Source organism: Hemitrygon akajei, chromosome 4 (genome assembly GCF_048418815.1).
Source record: "Hemitrygon akajei chromosome 4, sHemAka1.3, whole genome shotgun sequence".
NCBI classification, from domain to species: Eukaryota; Metazoa; Chordata; class Chondrichthyes; order Myliobatiformes; family Dasyatidae; genus Hemitrygon; species Hemitrygon akajei.
The window spans coordinates 90,079,167-90,104,584 of record NC_133127.1 but is presented as its reverse complement, the minus strand read 5'-3'; the positions used below and the strand labels follow the sequence as shown (position 1 = coordinate 90,104,584).

Genomic DNA, 25,418 nt, shown 5'->3' with positions numbered 1-25,418 from the left:
GAAAATTACCCATATGCTTTGTTTACAAATAAAGTCAGAGAAATGTGCCATGTTTATGACGTGGGCGATTATCTGTCTGCCTGTGGGGAAGACCCCCCCCCCCCCCCCCCATACTCTTGTTCTTATTCTTTTCTCTATCCATGACCATGATTGTTCTTGGCAAAATTGTCCAATCAGCATACCCTTAATCACCAAGGTGATCACACGGTCATCAACAGTAATGGTGATTGTTGTCCATCACATCCGACAAGGACAGGAAATCTATGCGGGAGAGTTTTTTTAAAAAGTGGAAAAGCCGTTGCACTGGGGCAGTTCCACACTCTCGATCTCAGAAGACTTGGCCCAGTGGTACGGGCAGATGGCACAAGCTAGGGTCTTTCTTCGTTGCAGTGGATGACCATGACATCTTCTGTGCCTTGTCTTGCCCTTCACTGTCCATGCACGTTGCAGTACAGCTTTCCTGGCCATTGGATCTCACTCACCCCGTCTTTCAGAGCCACTTAGCATGCTAGAACAGGAACATCCCTAGCTCACTGGGGTATGATGCTGCTGCTACCTTCACCTGGTTTAGTCCACCTGTCACAACAGCATACTTGGTTGTGGCCGTTGTCACACACAAACAGGTAATTAGAGCCACAGGTGAGCTGAGTGTCTGGTAGGGACCAAAGCTGAGTGAACTCCCTGAAAATGGACGCGAGAAGCCCCTTCACCAGGAGGTGCTACCCCTCCCTGGACACCCCATCAATACTGTAAAGAAAAATAAATAACTCCACAATCTGCTCAAAAATGCAAGTTTAGGACTTGTTCAACTCCAGATTTCATCATAGTCTTAATCCGAACAAGCAAAATTCCAGAGGTCAGGCAAGAATGGTATCAAGGAGCTGAAATAAATGGACAATGGAAAACAAAAAGAATAATACTTTACATAAAAGGAAGATAGTTGTAGTTGTTTGAAGTCAAACATCTCAGTTGTAGGTCATCTTTATACAAGTTGCCCAGGATATCAAATTTGACCCAACTATCGGCAGCTGATTCCTTAATGGCCTTTCTTCCATCTTGCAGAAGTCCACAATGGTTGCACATGGTTCAGTGCCAGTTCTAACACACTACTAAATGAAGCAGTATACATCTGCAATGAGCAAGATCAGACATTCAGGTTTGGATTGAAAAATGACAAGTAGTGACAGACACATTCTGTCTTCACATTCAGCAGTATTACCATTACTGAATCCCCACCAGTGACCAGAAATACTGTTCGACCATCCATATAAAAATCAAGGTTCAAAGTACATTTATCATCACAGTACATATGTGTTATAACTCTGAGATTCATCTTCTCTAGACAGCCATGAAACAAAGAAAACCACAGAGCCAAAGAAAAACATCACCCCCAACCCACACAAAAAAATAATCAAATCATACAAACAGCAACAAGAGCATCAACCCTCCCCACTCATAAAAGAGCAAATCACACAAATGGCAACAAGAACAAACACCTCTCATATTAAAAAAAATGAATCGTACAATGATCGAACACACCCCGACGCAAAAAAAAAAATCACACCAATGGCAGCAAGATCAAAGGAACCCCTTCACACAACAAAATCATACTAATGACAGAGAACTGCAGCTATTAGAGCACCTTATAGGCAGAGTATCTTTGTGAAACCTATTAACCACTCCAAAGGATACACAGCAGCGAGATAGAAAACTCCTCACGTGCCTGAATGGGTGTTGACTCCAGCAGTACGAAAAATCTCAGGGGCTGTTCGATGGGCATCCTATCTACCACCTTAAAAATTCATTCCTATCTGCAACAGCACACCATGGCTATAGCATCTACAATTCTCACTTAGCCCATCCCAGCATCATCTTCTAAACCCACCACACACACTCTACCAAGAAAGAGGGTGTCAGCTAGCACACAGGAGGTCAACCACCCATAGATTCTATTTTTTTTGTTATTTATTGAGATACAGTGTGGAATAGGCCCTTCCAGCCACGCCACTCAGAAATCCCGATTTAATCTGAGCCTAATCACAGGACAATTTACCAATTAACCTGGACTGTGGGAGGAAAGTGAAGCACTCAGAGGGAACTCAGTGTCAGGGAGAATGTGCAAACTCCTTACAGCCAGTAGCAGAAATTGTACCCGGACTGCTGGTACCGTAAAGCATTATGCTACCATACCACCAAGGTTATCAGAATTTAGATTCAGGAATAATAGAACCTGGGCCTCTGTACCTCCCTCTGCAATTGGATCCTTGACTTCCTAACCGGAAGACCACAATCTGTGTGGATTGGTGATAACATTTCCTCCTCGCTGACAATCAACACTGGTGCACCTCAGGGGTGTGTGCTTAGCCCACTGCTCTACTCTCTGTATACAAATGACTGTGTGGCTAGGCATAGCTCAAATACCATCTGTAAATTTGCTGATGATACAACCATTGTTGGTAGAAGGGCGTATAGGAGGGAGATATGCCAATTAGTGGAGTGGTGTCACAGCAACAACCTGGCACTCAATGTCAGTAAGACAAAAGAGCTGATTGTGGACTTAAGGAAGGGCAAGACGAAGGAACACATACCAATCCTCAAAGGGACCAGAAGTGGAAAGAGTGAGCAGCTTCAAGTTCCTGGGCGTCAAGATCTCTGAGGATCTAACCTGGTCCCAACATATCAATGTAGTTATAAAGGAGGCAAGACAGCAGCTATATTTTATTAGGAGTTTGAAGAGATTTGGCATGTCAACAAGTACACTCAAAAACTTCTATAGTTGTATTGTGGAGAGCATTCTGACAGGCTGCATCACTGTCTGGTATGGGTAGGGTGGGAGGGGGAATGCTACTACACAGGACTGAAAGAAGCTGCAGAAGGTTGTAAATCTAGTCAGTTCCATCTTGGGCACTAGCCTACAAAGTACCCAGGACATCTTTAGGGAGCGATGTCTCAGAAAGGCAGTGTCCATTATAAAGGAACTCCAGCACCCAGGGCATGCCCTTTTCTCACTGTTACCGTCAGGTAGGAGGTACAGAAGCCTGAAGGCACACATTCAGTAATTCAGGAACAGCTTCTTCCCCTCTGCCATCTAATTTTTAAAAGGTGATTGGATCTTTGGATACTCCCTCACTTTTTTTTTTAAAAAATCCAGTATTTCTCTTTTTGCACATTTTTAAATCTATTCAATGTATGTAATTACTTATTATTTTCTTTCCTCTCTCTCTACTAGATTATGTATTGCATTGAACTACTGCTGCGTAAACAAATTTCACATCACATGCCGGTGATAATAAACCTGATTCTAATTAATATTGCTGGCGTGTGTCATGAATTTTATTGACTTTCAGTAGTACAGTGCAGTACATTAAAAATACAAGTTATAAGAAATATACAAAAAATTAAATAAGTAGTGCCAAAAGAGCGTTCATGGATTGGTTCATTGTCTGTTCAGAAATCTGATGATGGAGGGGGAAGAACCTATTCCTAAAATGCTAAGAGTGTGTCTTCAGGCCCCTGTACCTTCTCTCTGATGGTAGTAAGAAGAGAGCATGTTCTGGGTGGTGAGCATCATTAATGATGGATGTCACCTTTTTAAGGCATCACCTTTTGAAGATGACCTCGATGCTGAGAGGCTAGTACCCATTATGGAGTTAATTGAGTTTGCAACCCTCTGCAGATTTTCCCAGTGCTGTGCGGTGGCCCATCCATACCAGATGGTGATGCAATCACCATATACCAGTAGAAATTTTCTGGAGTCTTTGGTAACATACCATGTCTCCTCATACTCCTAATGAAATATACTGATTGTTCTTAACATAGAATAGTACAACACAGTACAGACCCTTCAGCCCATAATGTTGTGCCTTAAACCCTGCCTCCTATATAACCCCCACCTTAAACTCCTCCATATACCTGTCTAGTAGTCTCTTAAATTTCACTAGTGTATCTGCCTCCACCACTAACTCAGGCAGTGCATTCCACGCACCAACCATTTTCTGAGTAAAAAAACTTCCTCTAATATCCCCCTTGAATTTCCCACCCCTTACCTTAAAGCCATGTCCTCTTGTACTGAGCAGTGGTGCCCTGGGGAAGAGGCGCTGGCTGTCCACTATCTATTCCTCTTAATATCTTGTACACCTCTGTCATGTCTCATCTCATCCTCCTTCTCTCCAAACAGTAAAACCCTAGCTCCCTTTATCTCTGATCATAATGCATACTCTCTAAACCAGGCAGCATCCTGGTAAATCTCCTCTGTACCTTTTCCAATGCTTCCACCTCCTTCCTATAGTGAGGCGACCAGAACTGGACACAGTACTCCAAGTGTGGCCTAACCAGAGTTTTATAGAGCTGCATCATTATCTCACGACTCTTAAACTCTATCCCTTGACTTATGAAAGCTAACACCCCATAGATCTTCAGAGAAGTTGACACCCAGGAACTTGGAACTGCTCCCCCTTTCTACTGCTGGCCCCTTCAGTAAGAGCTGGTGTCTATTCCCTGAACTTCCCCTTCCTGAAGTCCACAATCAAGTTCCTAAACTTATTGAATGCTGCAAGGATTTACACTGCTCTGACTTGGAAATGCATCATTTTCATGATTGCATCCAAATTCTGCTACTTCTCACCCAACAGCACGGTTGGTCCACCTTCATCAGAAATCCTGCAGCAACAAAGAAGTTGGCTCACCATTACCTACCAATGGCAATAAATGCTGCTCTGAAAATGAAAAAAAAACACTTAATTAACAAAATTTGAACAAAGAATAATTCGACAATTCAATTTTAGCATCTTGACATTTAAACAGAGGAATTAGTTTTCCTGCTGAAAATACAAGACAGTCAAAGTACTTTAAAAATAAACTAGCTTTTCAATTGCAGATTTTTTCTTCCAAAAACAGTGCTCTTCAATCTGTACTTCACTTCTTCCCAGAAATGATTCCACTTCCTCCAGTATTCAAGTGAAAGAAAGACTTTCATTCATCATGGTCCCTTCATCGCCTCGGGACATCCCAAAGCATTTTACAGTTAGTGAAGCAATTTTTAATATGATCACTGTTGTAGGAAATGGAACTTTTCAATTTTCACGTCTCAAGGTTCCACAAACAAAATCTAATAATCGCCAACAACTCTGTGCCAGTGATACTGAGATGAAGCATTTTTTTCTGACAATTAAATATTTGATAAAAAGGATGAGGCTGTTAATTCTTTGTTCGAATTAAATACGTGCACATATTGGAAAAATATTTTCAATGTAGTAACAATTAAACAAACACTCAGACCAAAGTTACAGCAGCCGCAGTTTTGTTTACATAGGGCCCTCCTTAAAGAAACGGGTCTTCTCGGCCATCCTCTATTACTTTCAAAGCTATATCGAGGGAAACAAAGCAACAGACTGTGCTTTCAGCATGTATTTAACCTCTGAATTAGAGAATAACGCAGCAACTATAAAGGTTTGAAGTTGCTTTAGTTATTTAAGCAGCGCTTATTAATTATTGGTCTGGGATAAGAATCCAACAAAATACTTCGAATAATGAATTACGATTCAGAAGAAATCTTTGCATGTGTGTGTTATCAGAGAACATGTAATCTAAAATATTCATTTTCAAAATGAAATGTTCATTGTCACAAAGTATTCCCTGCATATTTATGAACTAATTATGCTAAAAACTGCACTAAATCTGCAGCGTTTATACATGTATACACTATGGACGCGTTTTTGTGCAGGGATTTGAAATTACCTAACAAACAAATATACAAGTTAAACAGCGAAGGCGCTTTTTAAATTAAAAAGTTAGACTCCGCTCGTTTACACAAGGCATCTGAACTTTGAAGTTGTTCTACCACCAGTGCAGGCCGTGGTGAAAACACGACACCACACACGTTTATAGCTAGACATTGTTCGCAACTCGGCTGGTGCGACTCACAATCAGCTGATTTAGATTTCTTACAACTGTACCGACTCCCTTGCCTCTTAATGAAGACACCAGGCTGCTCTTAAGACATGACCTGCTACTGGGACAAGCTATCTGAAGCAGGGCAGATGAGTCGAGAAACGCCAGCTCCGGAGTGAGATTGTGGAGGAGGAAATCTTCCACTGTCCATCTGCAAAGCGAGCCTTGCTCAGGCTTGGCCACCAACACAACACTCAGCTGTCACAAGCAATTGGCCAACCCCGCTTAACGCAGGGCAGCTGACATCCACAAGCCAGGGGCTTTGCATCGCCTACTTATCCTCTCTGGACGGTGGAAGCACCAAGAGAGAAAAAAACTATTCACATTACAAGCTCCAAACTTTTAACCCAAATCCTTCCCTGCACAACTGTTCATTCATCCAAATATGTTGAAAATTAATTTAGTTAAAAAAAATTGGAAAAGATCCGGTCAAGGGATCTTTGAATGGAGTTCGGGACATAGTATGTTCCGTCACTTTAATTGGTTTTGATTTGTAAACAGTTTCCCCCGTTTTTAGTCTCTCTCTCTTCAACAGCACAGATGCCGCCTTTCAAAAAAGGAAAAAGCAGCTATTAGCAGCAATTCAGCGAGTAATGTTAATGAAGGTGCACGCAGAAGTCAATCGGGCTCATAAAAAAAAGCTAATATAGCCATGGTAACTTGTCGCAGACAATCATTCCCTCGTTTTTTTAAATTTGGTCATCCAGGGGAGTAAATACAGAGGGTGTGCTCGTGTTAACTGAGCGTTAGCACAGAGCCTAGGTAAAGCTGCCTCCGGAGGAAAAAACAGAATCCTGTTCTTCAACTGTAAGAGGAGAGCTTTGGAATAATAAGACATCAGGAGAAAAATACAGATAAACTATACAGATCGTGGAAACTATAACGTATACAAACAAAAATATATGGTTTGGATAATCCACTGGTGCAAGACAGGCCGGGGCCAGAATGCTACCTACATCACTTGTCACAAATTACTCTGAGATTCCTACCAAAGAACAATACGAGCTGTTGCAGGAACTCCTGCTGACAGTAAACATCATACTGTACAAGATACAAAATATTCCGCAATTTTATTAAAACACGTCCCTATACGCTTTAATTTCATACTCCATAGTTTCCAGATACATCTTCAAGGAGCGGTGCCTCAGAAAGGTAGCGCCCAGTCACCCAGGACATGCCCTCTTCCCGTTGTTACCGTCAGGAAGGAGGTACAGGAGCCTGAAGGCACAAACTCAGTGTTTCAGGAACAGCTTCTGCCCCGCTGCCATCTGATTCCTAAAAGGACATTGAACCAATGAACACTAACTCACTTTTAAAAATATTTCTGTTTTGCACTATTTTAATGTATTCAATCTACATATATATACTGCCTGCAATTGATTCACTTATTTTTTTCTCAGTCAGCATGTATTGCATTTTACTGCTGCCAATAAGTTAACATATTTCATGGAAAAAGCCAATGATATTAAACCCGATTCTGTTTTAATGAACATTTAGATGTTTAGATAGTCACATAAATGAGAGGAAGATGGAGAGATATGGATATTGTGTGGGTAGGAGGGGTTAGTGTTTGGGTGTTTTTGATTTGCTTTTTAGCTGGTTCAGCACAACATTGCGGGCTGAATGGCCTGTTCCTGTGCTGTACTCCTCTATGCTCTAATTCCTGGTCACTTGCTTGCACTATACAAATACCATATTCTTTAAAATGTAAATCAATCATCCTTTTTTGGGTTCAGTGGGGAATTAAGAGATTGGCAGGAGCAGCGCCAAATACACTGTGGGAATACAACACAGCACTGCCAGTGTGCCAAATGGCAAAAGTAGTGAGTTAAGAAGATGTAAGTGATTCCTACAGCTAAAGCATTACAGTTCTACTACATCCACTTCTGATTATTTGGAGCCTATTATTAGTTAAGTAATGAGATTTCTTCAAGGAAAGGGTTTTTCCACAGAAAAATCTTCACCACAAGCACTGCAGCTCTTCAGTTCTTGCCAATGATACCCATATTCCACCAATTTCATAACAGAAAACTATTCACCAAAAGCTTTTCCCAGTGCTGTTTTTATTGCTCTTAAAACACAGCAATGAAAATTACATTTAGTTTTCTTTTGATATCAGGATGTGCCAAGCAAAAAATAATGTACACAAACACCCCTCCCAAGAGGGGTAATTTGTACACAATATCCCATAAATAGAACTTTTTTATTTATTTTTTGAGATATGGCATGGAATAGGCCCTACCAGCTCTACCAACATTCCCCAATTTAATCCTAGCCTAATCACAGGGAAATTAACAATGACCAATTGACCTACCAACTGGTAGGTCTTTGGACTGTGAGAGGAAACCAGAGCACCTGGACAATGATAATGATCTCATCATTTGTTTTTCAGTAATCTCATTAGCCAGACTGGGCTTTGGCCAAATTTCATCTGAAGGGAACATTTCTGCCAGCATAGCTCACACTTGGTTCTACATTTAAAAAAATCCAGATCATGACTCTGGAGCAAGATCTAAATTCTCAACCTTCTCAACCAAAGGTGTGATTTATTGCTGCATAAAGCAATATTTTTTTTTGAAAATCAGTCTCAGTAGTGATTAACATAACACTACTCAAATGCTACAAAAACCCTAATCTCCTGCCTTCACTCATCCACTCCCCCCCCCCCCCCCCACCTGGCTTCAACTATCACCTGCCAGTTTGTACTCCTTCCCCTCTCCCACCTTCCTAATCTGGCTTCTTCACCTTTCTTTTCCCATCCTGATTGAGGGCCTCAGCTTGAAACATTGACTGCTTATTCCACTCCATGGATGTTGCCTGACCTGCCGAGTTCTTTCAGCATTTTGTCTGTGCTACTCTGGATTTCTAGCATCTGCAGAGTCCCTTGTGTCACTAATGTCCTTAATGGCAGAAAATCAGCAATTTCACACATAGTCTAACTCTAGATATGAAGCAACATAGTTGACTCTTAACTGAAATAGCTGAATTATTCTGAGGTGCCACAACTAGTTATTTAGAAGGATAAAACTGAACTCACCATCTGGTAAGCTAAATTTAGACAACATTGACCCCAACCTGGTTGATTGGTCAAGGTTAGTCTTTGCAGGCGTCTGGGAAATAGTGTCCAGATTGAGAATGTGTTCTGACAGAATGCTCTAGCACAGGCTAATGCAGACAAATAACTTAACAGTCAAATAGGTTAGACTCTTCCACTGTAAGACCTGGATAAGTTCTGTGCAACAGATCTACTGGAGGTGACAGGGAAGTGGTGTACTGCCATGAGGTAGTCATCAATGATTCCAGACCCCTTGAATCAAATCAAGCATCTCCATCATCAGCTGATTAGTTTGTACTTCTCTATGGTGAACAGTTGGGAAAAACATTGTAAACAGATTGGGCATACAGTGTACACCAGAGGGATAGATGATAGAGGTCTATCACCTCGAATCATCTTGGATTGATGGCACCAAGCTGGCTGAGGCTAGAAGGACATGGCTGCCAGACAGGTAGGAAATGAAGCAACATGAGGAATAGACTGGTTCACACCAATCAATCTGTAGATGTAATTGTCTATTACATCTTTGGAGGAGGAGTAGTACTGGAAACAATCTCATCTTCACACTGAAGGACACCTCCTTCACAATCTACACAAAACAAATCTGAAGCTGGACACTCGTGATGCAATAGCAGTGGAAATGTATACTATTGCAACATGTAAACTGATAGACCAGTATATTCCTAACCCTGCCATTACAATCAAGCCACTCCATTTCATTGAAGAGTGAGGAGGTGATGCTGGATGCAGAACCAAGCATACTTAAAAATGAGGTGTCAGCCTGATAAAATTACAACATAGCACTCCCTCCATCTCTGACACATCGTGGCATCATTTATATCTCAGTACTCCAAAACTCGATTTCCACCAAGGACAAGGGCAACTGGCAGATGGGAATACCACTCCTGCAAATCACACCACACCCTCACCTGGACATACAAATTGATTTTGGAGCTACAGTGGTGTAGTGGTTAACACAACCCCATTGCAGTTCAGGGTGTTCAGAGTTCAATGCCGCCACTGTCTGTAATGACTGTGTGCCATTTCCCTTGAGCGTGCGGGTATCCTTCAGATGATCCAGTTCTTAACACCCCCCCCCCCCCAGTCTAAAAATGTAGCAGTTAGTTGGTTAACTGGTCATTGTAAATTGGCCTGTGGTTAAGCTAGTGTTAATTAGTTGGTTTGCTGGATGGTGCAACTTCTTCCACTGGAAGAGCCTGTTCCACGCGGTATTTCTAAATAAATACACTTTATCTTCATAATCTCCAGATCTATAGCATTGAGTCATACAGCATGGCAACAGGCTTCTCCACCCACTGATTTTATACCAACCATCAACAATCCCTTTATCCAGAGGTTCTATATTATATATGTTGTTGTTGTTCGTCCTTCGGAGTCGAAGACGACCACGACTTCTGTCAGGTGGAAGGTTTGTGACTGTGGGTCCGGAGGTGACTGGTGAGGCCAATCCGGGCCCTGAAAGCTCGTCCACATGTGGGACACATGAGGGTGGGTACACACACACACTCTACCATTAACCAAGGAATTTGTGGACCCCCATTTGGGAACCTCTGCTCTTACCCTAATCATACACAAACCCAGTGGTTGTAGACAGGTCATATTCGGCATGGAGGTCTGTGACCAGTGGTTTGCCTCAGGGATCTGTTCTGGGACCCCTTTCTCAGTGATTTTTATAAATGGCCTGGATGAGGAAGTGGAGGGATGGGTTAGTAAATTTGCTGATGACACAAAGGTTGGGGGTGTTGTGGATAGTGTGGAGGGCTGTCAGAGGTTACAGCGGGACATTGATAAGATGCAAAACTGGGCTGAGAAGTGGCAGATGGAGTTCAATTCAGATAAGTGTGAGGTGGTTCATTTTGGTAGGTCAAAAAGGATGGCAGAATGGTATTAATTGGTCCGAGTCCATAGGACACTCAAAGCTACTGCACAGGTTGACTCTGTGGTTAAGAAGGCATACGGTGCATTGGCCTTCTTCAACCATGGGATTGAGTTTAAGAGCCGAGAGGTAATGTTGCAGCTATATAGGACTCTGGTTAGACCCCACTTGGAGTACTGTGCTCAGTTCTGGTCACCTCACTACAGGAAGGACGTGGAAACCTTAGAAAGGGTGCAGAGGAGATTTACAAGGATGTTTCCTGGATTGGGGAGCATACCTAATGAGAATACATTGAGTAAACTCAGCCTTTTCTCCTTGGAGTGATGGAGGATGAGAGGTGACCCGATAGAGGTGTATAAGATGATGAAAGGCATTGATCATGTGGTTAGTCAGACACTTTTTTCCCCTAGGGCTGAAATGGCTAACACGAGAGGGCACAGCTTCAAGGAAGTAGGTACAGAGTAGATATCGGGGTAAGTTGTTTATTTTTATTTTAATAAGTGGTGAGTGCATGGAATGGACTGCTGGCGATGGTAGTAAAGATGGATGCAATACTCTTTTAAGAGACTCCTGGATAGTTACATGGAGCTTAGGAAAATAGAGGACTATGGGTAACCCTAGGTAATTTTTAAGGTAAGGAAATCTTCGGCACAGTATTGTGGGCTAAAGGCCCTGTATTGTGCTGTAGGTTTTCTATATTTCCAAACCAGCTTTCATTCTATCACATTCCCATCAACTACTCACCTCCATCCCACCCACCCACCCCCCAGCTATCAATCATTCACCTACGCACTAGGAGCAACTTACGGTGGCCAATTAAACCTCTGACCTGCGCATCGTGATGTGGGAGGAAACTGGAATGCCCAAATGGAACCCAAGGGGAACATACAAACGCCATGTAGATAGCAAGAGGTTAGGGTTGAACCGAGTGGCCACATCTCTGAGGCAGCAGCTCTGCCAACTGCATCACCATGCCTCTGCGGGACATTATCCTTGTGCTCCCTACCTCAGTATTATGCGAATATCTCACCAAAAAACAAACTCCAGCAATTGAAGCTCGCCGCCAGCTTCTCAAGAGCATTTTGGAATGGCCGTAAATGATGGCTTTGCATAATTGCTCCCATCCTGAAAAGAGATAAATATGCAATACAACTTTGACCCTTATCTGACCCCTAACAATACAAGAAACTTTCCCTGCCATGTGTCCCAAGTGTTTTCAAAACCAAAGAAATTTTGATGCATTATTGATGATGGGGCCCCAAACCATTGCAGCCAGTGCACCTCTCGCGCATGCAACAAATTTCACAACATGCTGGAGATATTAAACCCAACTCTGATTATAGTTTGCTACAAGTAAATGAAAAGATTACTTAATCTCTTTCCAATGACTTTGCTTAAAAGACACAGGAAGAACACCACAGCTATCAGTTAGTGCACCATACATCATCTTTCATGATTTAGCATAACTGAAGCAAATTCAAACAGGCTTTTCCCATGCAAGAAACTAAATAACAAAGTGCTCTGCAGATGGTCAATCCTAGTCTTTTATAAAACTGGTTAACCTGCATCTGGTGTATTACATTCAGTTCTGGTACCCCCGTTATAGACAGGATGCTCAGGGTTTGGAGAGGGTGCAGAGGAGATGTCATGCTGAAATTGTACAAGACATTGATGAGGCCTAATTTGGAGTATTGTGTGGAGTTTTGGTCACCCACCTACAGGAAAGATGTAAATAAGGTTGAAAGAAAATTATAACTCAGGAACTGGAGGACCTGAGTTTAAGGAAAGATTGAAGAGTTTAGGATATCATTCTTTGGAGTGTAGAAAATTGAGGGGTGATGTGATAGGGATATATAAAATTATGAGGGGTATAGATAGGTTAAATGCAAGCAGACTTTTTCCACTGAGGTTGGGTGGGACTACAACTAGACGTCATGGGTTAAGGATAAAAGGTGAACATTTTAAGGGAATAGGAGGGAAAATTTCTTATTCAGAGGATCCTGAGAGTGTGGAACGAGCTTCCAGCGCAAGTGATATATGTGAGCTCAATTTCAAAGTTTGAGAAATTTGGATAGAAATATGAATTATAGAGGGATGGAGGGCTATAGACCCGGTACAGGTCAATGAGATCTAGATAATTTAAATGGTTCAGCACAGACTAGATGTTCCAAAGGTCCCTCATCTCTGCCGTACTTTTCTACGAATGAGATTTATTGAAAAGCATATTCTGTGGGGAGAGGTTGGTCAAACTTGGATTTTATTTTACCCCCTGGAGCAGCAGAGGCTGAGGGGAGATCTGATAGAGGTTTACAAAATTATGAGAGGCATAGGTAGAATAGACAAAGAGCATCTTTTATCCCAAGGTTGAAATATCTGACAACAGAGAGCATGCATTTAAGGTGAGAAAGACAAGTTCAAAGGAGATGTGCAAAGTAAGTGGTAGGTGCCCGGAATGCACTCTCAGGGTTGTCATAGAGGCAGATATAACAGAGGTGTTAAAGAGACTGTTAGAAAAGAACATGAGTGTGCAGTAAATTGAAGAATATGGACATTGTGCAGGCAGAAGGGGTTAGTTTAGTTAGGCATTTGATTACTAGTTTACTTAGTTTGGTACACATTGTGGGCCAAATGGCCTGTTCCTAGGCTATACTGTTCTATGTTCTATCCCTTAGACAGGTGTGCTTGTTTTATTTTGTGACATACAAATGTTGCAGAAAGATTTACAACTTTGTTTCAATTTATGACAAATTATGAAGGATGTATGGTGCACTACTACATACTCAGTTTACATTGCCAAACCCACAGCACATCACTAATCAAAGTTTGTTTGTTTTTTAAAAATCTCTTTAATTCTAAGAAGCCTCACTTTTATAGCTACAATAGACAGGTTTTACTTCTAAACAAGTTCCGCAGATACTGGAAATCCAGAGTAACACATGCGAAATGCTGGAGGAACTCAGCAGGTCAGGCAGCATCTATGGAAAGGAATAAACAGTCGACATTTGAGGTCAAGACCCTTCTTCACGACTCAGGTTCTGCTGCTCTGCTGGCAATTTTAAAGCTGCCCTTTGCTGACACCTGGTCTGCACAGATCAAATCCATGTTTACCGGTCTGGAGAGTTAAGATATAATCTGCAGTTATTTTTCCTCTTCAGAGCACTGCAGTAATGAGAAGATTCAACTGTCTATCAAAGGTTCATAGTAACAAATTTACAGCTTAAATTTAACATAAACCAGACAATTCTTGATGTGCAAGTATTTTAGAGGAAGGACTAAAACGATGCATGAAAGTAAGGTTTTTCCACGATGATTCTTGTTTTTTTGCTATGTTTCTCCCGAATTAACACTTTCTGTCCTCTCATCTTCCTTTTACTTTCTCAGCTGGAAGATGGTTGACAATGCAGCACAATGTGATGGCTGTTCTCTGCATTTAGGGTGGAGATTATGGGTACATGACCCATTCTTGTTCTCCTCCCTTCCACCAAGCACATGCATTCTTTGAGTGTTTGGAAATCTGTGTATTCTGATATCCAATCAGTTCAAAAGTAAATTTAATGTCAGAGAAATGTATAGAATATGCATCCTGAAATGCTTTTTCCTTGTTCTACATATCCCAGTTGAGAGACTGGACTTCATTGAAAGTGCACAATAAAGGAATTAATTATGTCACATATACTGTATAAGGAAATCCAGCAGGGATATCTAAAGTACAATTAAGGACAGAAGATTTCCCAAATCCTTCAGCGGAAATTTCCTGAATCAGGGAATGTCTTCCAATTTAGATGGATGAACATATCATTGTTTTGCTGGCTAAGAATACAGCAGTCCTAGAAATGAATCTCGACTGCCTATGACCACCTTATCAGATTAGCAAACCCAAGATACATCTCATAATTGGCCTTATTCCAATAGAGTGAATTTATAATCCAAAACTGGACAGTAATGGTCTGTGCAATTCTATTCCTCTTGTATTAAGCCACTTTTCATGAAACCGTTCCCAGTTCAATACAGAAAATAAGGGGTCATCACACCAATTGAATTAATATATTGGGTCAGTTCCAACAAAAGTAACATGAACCCTATAATATCAGGCTAGTTTTGAAATCTAAACAAATTAATTATATCATCTACTAACACCTATTGCTCCAGCAAATCGGGGACGGTGTTGCATTCAAATGGCTATTCAGAGAATTAAACAACAAAGAATACCATTGTGCTCAAGCAAAAGCAAAATTATGTTTACAATGCTGTGTCTAGTTCTGTTTCTCTCACAGTGGTTAATACAAAAGCTATGAGAAAAGTACTGATGACGGCTTTGAGAACCATTTCCCATTTAACATATCTAAACCAAATAGTTTAGCAACCCATGCATCAGAGGAGCAATGTTTGATTAATTGTGCTGGCAAATTATTTTAAATTCAATGTTGATGGAACAATCAGAAAGATGCAAATATGTAGACAATGTTGAGTGTTAGGTGGTATTTATTTTTCCGAGAGAGGACCAATGGGATAAACTGACACCTCATGGTAATGGTATATATCCTACCTCAGTCCAATGTCAAACATGCTCCAGATGAACTGTGTGACATCATCAACAGGTATAAAACAGCACACCTTGATGCTTCCCAATCAGTTTGGGGGATTGTAACCAAGCCAGCTTGAAAAAAAGTCTCTAAATAATTATTATCAACATATTATTTGTGGAACCAGAGGAGCCAACACACTGGACCACTGTTATACTACCATCACGAGTGCCTATTGTGCCATCTCACACTTTGGAAAGTCTGATCATCTGGCTGTACTTCTACTCCAAGTACAGGCAAAGACTAAAGACTGCAGTGCCTGTAGCGAGGTCCAAGAAGGTACGGACAAGGGAGGCGCAGGAGTGCTTACAGGACTACTTTGAATCAGTGCACCAGTCTGTATTCAGGGATTCATCTTCAAATCTGAATGAGTATGCCACAGTTGTCATTGACTCCATTAAATCCTGTGTGGATCAGTGTGCACCTATGAGAACAATCTGTACATACACAAATCAAAAATCATGGATAAACCGGGAGATTCATAGCCTGCAGAGGGTTAGATCTGTGGCAGTCAACTCTGGCACCCAGATATGTACAAGAAAATCAGGTGTGACTTGCAGAGGGATATCTCAAGAGAAAATGAACTATTCTGAATGAAGTTAGAAGCAGATCAGATGCATAACAATTCTGGCAAGATTTGGAGGCCATTACTTCCTACCAAGCAAAATCCATCATGGATGGTATTGATGCATTGCTTTCAGATGAGCTCAAAACCTTTTATACTCGCTTTGAAGAGGAAAATAAAACTACAGCTATGAGGAACCCTAATCACCCAGTGACCCTGTGATCTCTGTCTTGGAGCCAACATCAGATAGTCAAGAGGGTGAGCCCTCGCAAGCTGACGGGACCCGATGGAGTACCTGGTAAGGCTCTGAAAACCTGTGCTGACCAACTGTCAGGTTTGCTCAAAGACATTTTCAATCTCTCATTGCCATACATGCAAGTTTCCACCTGCTTCAAAAGGGCAGCAACTGTACCAGCACCCAACAAGTGCAGGATGAGCTGCCTTAACAACTATCATCCAGTAGCACTCACATCTACGGCGATGTAACGCTTTGAGAGTTTGGTCATGGCTAAAATCAACTCCTGCCTCTGCAAGGACCTGGACCCACTGCAATTTGCCCATCTCCACAATAGGTCTATAGCAGGTGCAATCTCATTGTCTCTTCATGCAGCCTCGGATCACCTGGATATTACTATTGTTTATGTCAGGCTACTGTTTATGGACTACAGTTCAGCATTTAATACAATCATTCCTACAACTATGATCAAAAGCTTCAAAACCTGGGCCTCTGTACCTCACTCTGCAACTGAACCCTTGACCTCCGCACTGGAAGACCAATCTGTGCGGATGGGAAATAACTTCTCCACCTTGCTTAAATATCAACACTAGTGCACCTCAAGGATGTGAGCTTAGCCCACTGCCCTATTCTCTCCACACCCACATCTGTGTGGCTAGACACAGCTCAAATGCCATCCATAAATTTGATAATGACAACTATTGATGGAGGAATTTTAGATGGTGACAAGAAGCCATACAGGAGCGAGATATATCAGCTACTTGTGTGGTGTCACAGCAACAATCTTGTACTCAATGTCAGTAAGATCAAAGATTGTGGTCTTCAGAAAGGGCTAGTTGAGGGAACACACACCAGCCCTCAGAAGGATCAGAAGTGGAAAGCGTGAGCAAATTCAAGTTCCTGGGTGTTAATATCTCTGAAAATCTATCCTGGCCCAACATATCAATGCAGTTACAAAGAAGGCATGACAGTGGCTATATTTCATTAGGAGTTTTTGGACATTTGGTATGTCACCAAAGACACTTGCATATTTCTATAGATGCCCTGTGGAGAGCATTCTAACTGGCTACATCACTGCCTGGTACAGGGGAGGGGGTGGTGCTACAGCACAGGATCGAAATAAGTTGCTGAGAGTGGTAAGCTTAATCAGCTCTATCATGGGCACTAGCCTCCATAGTATCCAGGACATCTTAAAGGAGTGATCCCTCAAGAAGGCAGCATCTATCATTAAGGACCCCCATCACTCAGTTCTGTTCTTATCGCTACTATCAGGGAGATGGTACAGGAGCCTTAGAGCATACACTGAACAATTCAGGAACAGCTTCTTCCCCTCTGCCATCCAATTTCTGAATGGACATTGAACCCATGAATACTACCTCACTACTTTAAAAAAAATTTTTTTAAAGTTTGCATTGCTTATTTAATGTAGGCCTCCATTAGTCCCGATAGACCATGGATTTGCTCCTTGGAAAGTTTGGAGGGCGCAAACCTGGGCAAGTTTTTTTCTATATAAAATGGAAGACTGGCAGTTGCCCAAGCTGCAAGTCTCTCCTCTCCACGCCACCAATGTTGTCCAAGGGAAGGGCATTAGTCTTTTTTAAATATACTACTGCAGTAAAGACAACAATTTCATGCATATGCCAGTGATATTAAGCCCAATTCTGATTTTACTGGGAAACTGGTCAGATACCAACTAATACCAATGATTTAGCTACAATCTATGTGTTTACCTGAACCAGATTTAATCAGTTTGATAAATTGGATAGGAATTTAATACATTTTTCTTTATACCCAACTGCTTTTGCATCTTAATGTTTTTTTTCTTCTTCCATTGCTCTTGGTGAGCGAGTGGGGTTGATAAATCTTTTGACTTAGTTTCATTATGTATCACAAGTGGTGGAATAGTTAGCTTCAGTTGACTCATTTAGAGTTAAAAATTTGTATACTCTCAAGCAGTGAGGTTTACACTTCAATGGCAGTCACATTCTGACAAGCAGCAAATATTGCAGGAGAATTGGAAATCAGCATGAATTCTTTTGGGCCAGAATGAGCACAACATTACTTAGCATTGGCATCAGGAATACCTGATGGATCTCCAGACCTACTTTACAATTCAGTGAGACCACCTAATCCTCCATACCTTCCCTTCATCTGAAAGTTCATCATTTTCAGTTTTACATGACTAAGCACCCACAGAACTCAAAGATCATGAATTCTAAATATTCTAAGCCTTTAAATAAACATGTTCTTCATCTCAGTCCCAAAATCCTTATCCATTATCCTAGTATTATCAATTGTGTTCTACAACTTCCACTTCTTTTTTTTTTTAAAAAGAATTTCTTGGTGTTTATCATGTCAGCGATCAGAATTGTATATTGATTTGTATTGACAGTAATTTGCAAAGCCTCCATGAACTGCAATTCAGTACTCTGAGGAGTTTGACCGGAAGTTTGTTTGCTGATGTTTATATTCTTTTTGTCCACATAAAAGAGGACATCTAGATCATGGAGCATTTTTGGATAAATTTTTAGAAAAAAAAATCTCTTCACTATCAATTTAAAGAAAATCAGTTATAATTAATATTGGGAAATGGTGCAATCCACAAATTATTGACATCATACAGAACACACTAATAAGAATGAGAGGTCCATGCATATAGGAGCACCAATCCACTTCTAAAGATGATTCAATACTATACAAGTCCCCACTGCTTTACAAATCCTCTGAAAGAGGTTGTGGCATAAAAAGGAAAGAAATAGCTAAGGCATAAGGGAAAAAATACATAATGGTGGTGTCCATTTAATACTTATCACACAAAGGAAGTTCAATACTAGATATTGATTTTTAAAGAAAGACTCAGGATTTGGATCACTAAATGGTCAGGACACCAAGTATGGCAGGCATGGAAAATTGATTCAGATGTACATTTGTATAATAATCATAGAATTGTAGATACTAGGGGATCTTGTTCAACAACCCAAGAAAATGTTCTATAATGACTTCGTTTCGTGAATTGTTTTTTGATGGTCAGGATATAAATAGTTCCTGATTTTAAATCAAAATAAAATATGGTATCATCACTATTATATGGAAGCTGGAATGCTTAATTTGGGAAAAAAAGTTGCAAAAGAAACTACATAAAGCAATGATAGTGCTTCAAACAATTTGCATCCAGCCATCACAGAAAAGGAGAGCCCAAAAGTAATTATGGAAATAATTGGCTTTTAGGTCAACTTGTGTTATTGACAATGGTCAAATCATCAACATCATTAATATCTCAAACACAACTTCTAGTAATGCTAGAGATCTTACGAATTCCAATATTATGATCACTTTTTATTCTGTAGATATAGTTTTCATCTCATTTTTAGGCTTTAAATCGATAAATTGAAACCAAATTCACAATATTAGTTAGCATAAAAATAATGAGCAAGTTGTTTGCAGAAATCCCAAACTTCAGGCTTAAAAGAATCAATACACTCATGAAACTTTGGTTTTGAAATTTGTTCACACACCCTTTGCCACACTGATGTTTTCATTCTTTTCATGGACCCAGGTTTTGCCAGAAGAGCAGCACTTCTTGCCCAACTCGCATTTTCAGTGAGAAGGTAAAGGTCAACTTTCTTGAAATGCCACAGTCCATCTAATGGAACTATGCTCCCAATTCATTTGGGAAGAAACTTTCAGGAGTTAACCCTTGTAATATTCAAGAAAGAGCATTAGAATCCCAAGTGTGACGAGGAACCAATTTGAAGGCAGTGATGCTTACACATACCAGCTATCCTCATTTTTCTAGACAGTAGAAGTTGGGAGGGGTGTTAAAATTTGCCAAAATGCATTTTGTAGGTGTTACACTCTGGAGCCACAATGATGCATTTGTCATGTATTCACAAAGTAGCATCATTTCAAGAACCATCAGGAAAACAAAGTACTCTAAGAATTGTAAAACGTATGGAGTACAAGTTTAGGCCTTTCAGTCATTTTTGCAACCTCATTTCAGAAAATGTAATTTAAAAACAATTTGAACAAAAACAAAAAAATGGTGGCAGTACTCAGATTGTCAAGTAACAGTGGAGAAAGGGAAAAGTTATTGGATCAAGTACTCATCATAAAATCTGGAAACTTGAGAAGACAAGTGTGTTTTAAGATGCAGCGAGTTGAAGGATGGAAAGGATGGGGTGCAGACTAGAATTAACAAGGTAACAATTGCCATTTAATAACTCTGCTCTTTCTACACCCATGTCTGTGTAGCAAGGCACAGCTCAAACACCATCTATAAATTTAACTATTGTTGGCAGAATTTCAGATCATGACAAGGAGTCATACAAGAGTGAGATAGATCAGCTGGTTGAGCAGTGTCACAACAACAGCCTTGCATTGATTGTCAATAATACTAGGGAATTGATTGTGGACTTCAGGAAAGGGAAGTTGAGGGAACAAGCACAAATCTTCATCAAGGGATCAGCTGTGCAAAAGGTGAGCAGTTACAAGTTCCTCAGTGTCAACATCTCTGAAGATCTATCCTGGGCCCAACATAGTGATGCAATGACAAAGGTGGCATGACAGCGGCTATATTTCATGAGTCTGAGGAGATGTCACCAAAGACACCCGCAAATTTCTACTGATGTACCATGGGGATCATTCTAACTGGTTGTATCATTCTCCGGTATGGAGGGACCACTCGGCAGAATTGGAAAAGCTGCAGTAAGTTGTAAACTCAGTCATCTCCATCATGGGCACTGGCCTCACCAACATCGAGGAAACCTTCAAAAGGTAATGCCTCAAAAGAGCAGCATCCACCATTAAGGACCTCCATCACCTAGGACATGCCCTCTTTACATTGCTATGATCAACAAGGTATAGGAGCCTGAAGACATACTCAATGTTTCAGGAACAATTTCCTGGAAAGGCTACAGATGCTGGAACTCCAAGCAACACACACAAAATGCCGGAGGAACTTGAGCCATGCAGCACCAAACAGGGGAAAAAAATACAGTTGACATTTTGGGCCAAGACCCTGGGCAGGACTCTGTGCTCATCCTGTTTGGATTACTTGCAAATGATCATTAATCCTTATTATTGGAACCATTTTAGTTACAAGTCAATGTGACGTACAAGCTGAAGGTCACTGCTAAATCTATATCCCACATTAAAGCACTCTCTATGAGGAGAGATTAACAATTCTGTAATTTATATAGTACCAGCAGCACAAAGTAAAACAGAGTGGATCTTTCATTGAAAAAGACAAATAAATTGTTCAAAAGAAAATGAATGTTGCTATTACACTTTAGGACCTTGTCATTTTTTTGTGTTTTCTGAATAATCTATTTTCCAAAACAATTTCTTCTCTTCCATCTCCCTGCTCTGTTTGAAGCCCCTCTTCTCTCAGTCAGAGCAAAGATGGGATCCTCATTGTCATTGCTGTTCACTCCCTTAGACTTCACATTCAACATCCTCTGTGGTTCATCATCTGCAATAGGATTCCACTACCTGATTCCCCTTTCTTCCCTATTCTGTAGGGGCCTTTATCTCTATAGCTCCTGGATCTATTCTTCCAATTCCATTAACCATTCTTTTCTTGGAGCGCTACCTCGTGCAACCTTGGGAGGTGAAGTACTACTTTCCTTCTACCATCCAGGACCAACAGTCCTTTGGTGAAGCAGTAATTCATTTATACTTCATGCAGTTTTTCTTTGTATTCCATTTGGTAACACTACATGGTCTACTTTACACTGGACAAACAGCAGAATCAGAAGGTGATTTAATATCACTGGTGTGTATATGTAAAAAAAAGTGTGGTAATGTTCACACACAAAATGCTGGAGGAATTCAGCAGGACAGACAGCATCTATGGAAAAAAAGAGTACAGTTGACATTTCAGGTCGAGACCCTTAAGTGAGATGGTCCAAGGCTGGTGGAGTTAGAGGATTTTTGGAGATTGTTTAGTTGAATTCACTAGCCTCCCCAGTATCCAGGACATCTTTCAGGAGTGGTCCTTCAAAGCAGTGGCTCCATCATTAAGGACCTCCATCACCCAGGACATGCCTTCTTCTCATTGCTACCATCAGGGAGGAGATACAGAAGCCTGAAGGCTTACACTTAATGACTCAGGAACAGCTTCTTCCCCTCTGCCAATCCAATTTCTGAATAGACATTGAACCCACAAATTTTACTTTTTTTAAAAAAAATTCACAGTATGTACTTACTGCAATTTACAGGTTTTATGTATTGCAATGTACTGCTGCAGCATAATATTTCAGGATCAATGCCTGTGATATTAAACTCTCATAATTATGGGAAATTCGTGGTGTAAATTGAACAGATGTATTCCATCCATTGGTCTTTTCTACTTCTGTACGTGTGTGCTTAATGGGGCTATTCTAAATCAGTTTTCTATGCCAAATATTTGTAAAAGGCAAAATAACAGAAGAACAATTCCTTCCTTGACTTTAGTGTTAGCTGACGTTTTACTTACCGCAATGAGATCAGTTGCAAGGATGTGCAGTACAGTACTCTCAAACTTAAAAATCTTCACCTTCAGTTTCGAAGCCCTCGTGGCATTGCCACCATCAACCTGACCAATATCCTCTAAGTATATATTCTAGTATACATTTTTCCTTTTTGGGCTACATTCATTCTGTGGGCCCTTTACCTCCGGAGTTAATTTATTATTATAGTCACACTTGCCTCTCTAGCTCCAACCTGAACTCCTCTACTCCCTATAAATCCTTCCCTCAAAACTTCTGACAACTCTCTCCTTCAAAGAGATCCACAAAGACTTCTTTGACGATGCCTGAAACTCACCATTTTCCACTCCTTTGCTTTTCTTTGAAGTTCGCCACCCGCCAAAATGCCTTTGGATATCTTGTACATAAATCATGAGCGAATTGTTAGCATCTGAAAAACAACTTTTTGTTTGCTTTTAGTATTGGTCTGTATGAGTTATGCAACATATGTTGGTAGCAGATGACAGTATCTCAAGTCGAACCCTGGCCTCTTCAAAGTGGCAGGGGCATTGTGGGGGTAATACATTTCGTATCTACTAGTAGTCACTTTACACAAATGGTTAATTATTAGTTGAGATAAGGCCAATTATTTTACATCACTAATACATAATAAAGCATCAGATTTTTTTTAAATCCACCTAGTTTGCATGCTACTAAATATTTTCATAAAGTCTTGGAAGATAAATACTTACTGAGAAAACGCAGTTGTGCAATTTATGCAGTATTCGCTTGAACTAGAGATTGATTCTGATAAATGGAAGAATCACGCAATTGCATAAGGGGATGATGGTACCGCGTATTGATTGGGAGGTTTGATGGCTCCTAATTGAGCCTGTGGAAATCTTCTTACGCGGAGAAAAGCACGTGTTCTACGAAGTATCAGAATAGAGACAAACGGATCAATCACGCCCAGACTGAAGCGCCAATCTTTTGTCATTCTTTGTGTTTAATCATTAAAGAGACTAAGGAAAGCCGTGGGTTAAATCTATTTATGACGTCTGCCACACACTGTCAATTTCGGAAAAGCTTTGGTACTTTTTTTACACTCCCGGGCAATGGCTGATTTTTGACACTCAAGTCACATCAAAGAAGTGATTATGCAAATACCTTTTGGGGAATTATTTAGCAGATAATAAACCTCCTGCCAAGCCGAAAAACAATAGATCAGACTATCTAGCAGTACTTGCCCAAGGCTGGAAGCCTTACGTTTTATTCCCGTAACCTAATTTCACTAATTCTTTTTTCACACATTTTACTTTATTGCTCAGGCTCCCGCCCCTCCCCCTCCACCATATACCTCCCCCCAACACCTAATATGCCTTTCGCTTTGTGACCAAATCTTTTTAGAGGAAAATAGATCAAGGAGTTCTTTGATCCGACTATTAGACTTCCGTAATGTGTCTATAACCTATACATATTCTTTATTTAAATATAAAATCCAAATAGATATATAACTGGTTAGGTTTGGTTGGCGATGAACCCACTTAGTTTTGGAAAATGTTTCTGTTTCCTAAAAGTTGAATACATATTCTGTATATTATTAGAGATCTGTCCAAAGGTGACCGAGCCATATTGTTTATCCTAGTTAAAGTAGGATACAATTAAATAGAAATCTGTGTCCATTTGTAATGTTAAACTGGTAAAGTAGGCGGCTGTTTTTAACAAGTACATGTGAAGGCGGCACAGATAATAATTATGCACATTAGCCTATTGAATGTGAGGTTAAAGACGTTGGGAGTATTTATTTACATTAACATTTACACTGAGTTTCACATTCAACTAATTGGCCCATTACGGAAAATGATTGTTATTAGATCTAATGATGTTAGGTGAAAGGCGAGATGTTTTAAAAATGAGGCATTGTCGATCCTTTTCAAGAGAGTTACCATTCTTTCTCTTGCCGCGGTAGTCCAGGTAAGCAGAGGATTAAAGTGCAAACCAAAGCGTTTCATCCCGTAGGTTGCAAAAAAGGTTTATTGCAACTTTAGGAAGTTTGGAAATACTGTTTTCACTTGATCTTCGGCACTGTTTTAAGAATTAAATGAAGTTCCAGCTCCCTACAAAAAGATAACTTGGATTTCCTTACGTAAGTCAATTTATGTCTGGATATGTGAAACTTTAGGAGTAATTCCTGTTAATTCTAGAGTTCGATATTTTCGTTAATCCGTCACTCGGTTTAAGAGCCTTTTATGTAACTTGACAATAAAATCCTATCCCGAATGTAGTGATACCATCTGTTGGATTTTCTAGTTAGTTTTAAATTTCAACTGAGTTTCACTGTTTATTCCCCTCCTTAATTCGAGTTCAATTGTCCAAGCCCACTCTAATTCTCAAAACAGTTTAAACGGCTTTTTCACAGAAGCAGATGCGACAGCCTTTGAACTCCCGAGCTTTTTGGCGTATTTAAATACGCCGAACTCTCGTGATGTGTTGCTCTTGTGCTTGTCGCAGTCGCAGAGAGAAGATTGATACCAGATAATAATGAAACGTTTCCCTCTTGGGTATCCGCAGACACGTGCAAATGCAAGGCGATCATCCATAATCTACTGAACATCCTATAGATCGGAAGCAAAGGAGAAGAGGTTTTAGATCCACAGAGAACGTGCCAATTAACAAGGGGAATGGAGA

The 25,418-nt window shown here is 40.5% G+C and overlaps 1 long non-coding RNA gene across 1 annotated transcript; it reads right to left on the bottom strand.

The window, feature by feature from the left end:
• Positions 1-954: 954 nt before the first annotated feature.
• On the bottom strand, positions 955-23,579 carry LOC140725932 (uncharacterized). The gene is made up of 3 exons (XR_012098530.1): positions 23,483-23,579; positions 4,625-4,715; positions 955-1,129 (listed from the first exon to the last, which is right to left on the bottom strand). It is a non-coding gene; the product is annotated as an uncharacterized lncRNA (long non-coding RNA).
• Positions 23,580-25,418: the final 1,839 nt, after the last annotated feature.